This window comes from Mycena indigotica (assembly GCF_014461135.1).
Source record: "Mycena indigotica strain 171206Taipei chromosome Unknown Mind.scaff0004, whole genome shotgun sequence".
In the NCBI taxonomy this organism is placed as follows: Eukaryota; Fungi; Basidiomycota; class Agaricomycetes; order Agaricales; family Mycenaceae; genus Mycena; species Mycena indigotica.
The window spans coordinates 3,370,251-3,374,090 of NW_023503003.1; positions in this window are offsets into that span (position 1 = coordinate 3,370,251).

The window sequence follows — 3,840 nt, forward strand, 5'->3', positions numbered from 1 at the left end:
CAACCGGACACCTCACTTTGATCCCCTTTTTGATCTCAACCACTCCCCATCTGATCTCCCTCACTTGTAATTTCAAGTATAAGCACCTGTATAGTGTTTGGACTGAAATCACATTTTATCATCCCCACCATCATTTTCTGATAAGCCACTGATATCATCAACGATTGGTGATCTGAATTAGTTGCTTTTATCATCCCCAAGAACTCAAGTATCTATCTTTGGTTGTGGAACGGAAATCAAGAAGATTAGACCGTTGCAATCAACAAGTATTAGGGGATATTGCCTGTGACCTTGTGCTTGCAGGATTATCTACCTCACGTATTACGGAATATTGCCTGTGACCTTGTGCTTGCAGGATTATTCACCAAGACCACGAGATATTGTCTGCTTCCCGGTGCTTGCAGAATTATCTACCCAAGAACTACGAGTTATTGCCTGTGACCTTGTGCTTGCAGGATTAACTACCAAGATACTGAATATTGTCTGTGACCTAGTGCTTGCAGAATTATTCACCAAGACTACGGAATATTGCCTGTGACCTTGTGCTTGCAGGATTATTCGCCACGACTACAAGATATTGTCTGCTTCCCGGTGCTTGCAGAATTATCTACCCCCAACGACCAGTTATTGCCTGTGACCTTGTGCTTGCAGGATTAACTACCCAGCCTTCCAGATATTGCCTGTGACCTTGTGCTTTCAGGATTATCTACTCCCAACCTCTCCCAGTTTCAAGACCTCACCAGTGCACTTTTGTGAATTGGAAGAATTGTTTGATTCAGGCACCTAGTCAGGCTATTTGAACACTCATTAAGTTGACCCTTCATTAGTCTGCTGTCTCTGATCTCACTTGATCTCTCTTTCACATTCTGCTACTTTTCCCAACAAACACACCTCAACAAATCCCACGAACTTTACGTGGAGTTCTTGGACAAAGTCGCTCCCAGAGCTTTACGTAGGAAAACAAATTTTCCACTCGACACCGTGAACCACAGTGCTCAGTGGGCGGTGGTACAGCAACCGATGCTTTTTCTTTTTTGCTGCTTGTGGTTTCGAGATGGTTGGTGATTCTGGGGGGAGGAGTAGGTGGTTGTGATGGAGGAGTTGGAGTTTCTGGGGGAGGTGGTGGGAGAGCCGAAGAGTCATCTGGAGGTGGTGCAGAAGACGGTGACGGTGATGGCAATCGGCTTGGCATTGGAGACCCGGGTGGCAGCACTGCTCGGAAGAAACCCACAGAACCTGCTCCTGCATGTTCCACAAGCTCCATTGCAAGCTCAAGAAGGCGAGGCTGTGATAAATCTAATCCCGTCTGCGTGAAGCGGAAACTGAAGACTTCTGTGTCATAGTATCCACTGGGATTAGCAGATATATCAGCCCAAGGCATATCTGCCTCCCCAAAAGCCGCCGCTAAAAAAACTCGGTAAATGCAGATAGAATCAAGGAAAGAAACAGTGCTTACCAAAAGATGCGGTGATGAAGGTCGTCACCGTTTGTGCAAGGACCTTCCCAGATGTTTCATCAACACCATCTGCAGTCAGCGGAAAGATCGGCGTCGGAAGGGTAGATGCTGTCTCCTTTGATGCTTGGTAATCTGTTGAATTCAACACATGAGTAATCAAGAACATAAATAAAATGCATACCTTTGAGTGGTTCTTCAATCCACAAATGCATATTATTGACGAAGGGAGGCTCCCACCACCTTGCAAGCACTAGTGTCTTGTCGTCGGAAGCAAGGAAGACCTGGTGGTCTAGACTCGATTGACATCATCATGATCTCGGCACAGCCCTGTGGTTACGTGTATACACGTCAAGCGCCATTTGCTTCTTGTCTACCGCCCCCACTACTTGCGACCCCGAAAAGACGCGCGGAGCACGTCGAGCACGGTGCGTCAATGTAGTACACTGCTCAGGACATGCAGCTAACCCCACGCAGCTCATGTCTAACACATTGGGGGGTGTATCTGCACGTATCCGGGGCTGACGCCAGAGTGCGGGGCGGTGAATGGAATAGTTGGTAGCGGTGCGGGCCCGGGAAACGACGATGGACATGCAGCAGTGGAAGGCAGCTGGAACCGAGGTGCGTGGTCAACTCTATTTCTTTGTGTGATCTTGACCGATGAAACAGGACCTTGCAAGCGGGGTTTCGTCGACCTAGGAGATTGCACTCCCGCTTATCACCGTCGGCGGCAGCAACAATACTGGTTTCCGAAGGAGTGCGACGAGAGGATTGTGCATCACCATTACAACCCTCTAGTCGCAGCGAACACAAACTGCTTATCGCCTCTTCCGTCGCCAACGCCATTCTCGTACTCTCAAAACTGGTGTCTTGCCCTTTTATCCGACGGTCGAGGAACACAACGCATGTCGATTGTTGGCAGTCTCCGCCAACTCAATTTCGTTTCGGGCCACAAACGCGGATCGTCAGGCTTCCTGCTTCTGCTTCTCGTCGCCATCTCTGCAGTTCAGTGCCCTCCGGTCATCGCTGGCAGCGCTTCCATCCACCATTCTCTGCAACAACTCCATCATAGGACCTGTGGTCTGGTCTACACGAAGGTCGAGCTCTGTGGCGATGCGGCGAGAAATAAGGGCAATCGAAGTCAGTGCACCTGTCTCTTCTGCGTCATGCTCTCGTTCATTGTCGCAGAAGCCGAGCGTCCCAAGGCTACAGCGACGACCGCACTGTCAATGACTTGTGTGTGCCCCGACGTTTACGAGATGGACAAACGGCGACTGTTGGCGGAGGTAGAGGCGGAGGTAGACAGCTGGAGTTGGTTGACAAGGGCTGGTATGCAAGGTATGTTCGTTGCGAGTCTTATGACTGAGTTTTTCACCACTGCTCACTCTGCTAACAGGTTAAACCTGGTTGAGCAGTCAGCGGCCGTTTTGTGCCGTATACAGGTGGGAACAAGATTTTCTCTTAGATTGTCATTATTCTTCTGGACGGTATTGAAATGGATTACTCTCCCCATCTATGTTATATTCTCCATTGGAGTTGTCTTTCAAGTGCTCCGGCTTGCGCTACCAAGAATTTGTTCGCCACTTTCTTTTTTTCTTTTTTGTTTTTGACTGACACGTGACGAAAAACAACCTCCATTTCCAACTCGATATAAGACGAGTCGGCGTCAAACGTCAACCGACCAGCACACCTATATTACCCACAAACGTTCCGACCTTCCAGCTGACGATTCACGATGGTACGTGATATTAAATGATTCCCAGTCTCGCTGACACATGCAATTACTTAGGTCAGGGAAAATCGCAAACAGCACCGCACTATGTTCCTGTGGCTCAACCATCTGCGCCGCCACCAACTGGACCATCGTTGCCACCGCTTACTAGTCTCAAGACCCATAACCACACTGTCGGCAGCCCTGCGGTCCCCGAATTGAGGTCGGAGGACATCGAAGACGCTGGGGCGCTCCCCGACTATTCCAGCACCGCCCCATGTGACGAAAAAGGGCCCCAAATTCGCCAGGTCCACCCTTGTTTATCCTTGGTGCTGTTTTAGGCTAACATTACTCAGACAGTAGCACATTTGGATGAACTAATTGCGGAACGGGATATTTTCCTCAACATTCTACTCTCGCTACATCACGACAACACACTCTTGACTCTTTGTCGCTGCGGAAATCGCAACCGCACAGTCGCATGCAGCGAGTGCATCCAGAGCGAGCTGTTGTGTCCTCAGTGCTGGCTCAACAGTCATCGTGCGCTCCCTGCCCACTGGGCTCTTGTTTGGAACTCGCGCGACAAATTCTTTTGAACGCACTGACTTCTGCCGTGTAATGAAGAATGCCGCCGTTGCTATCGGCCACCATGGACGCCGTTGTCCTAACGCTAGAC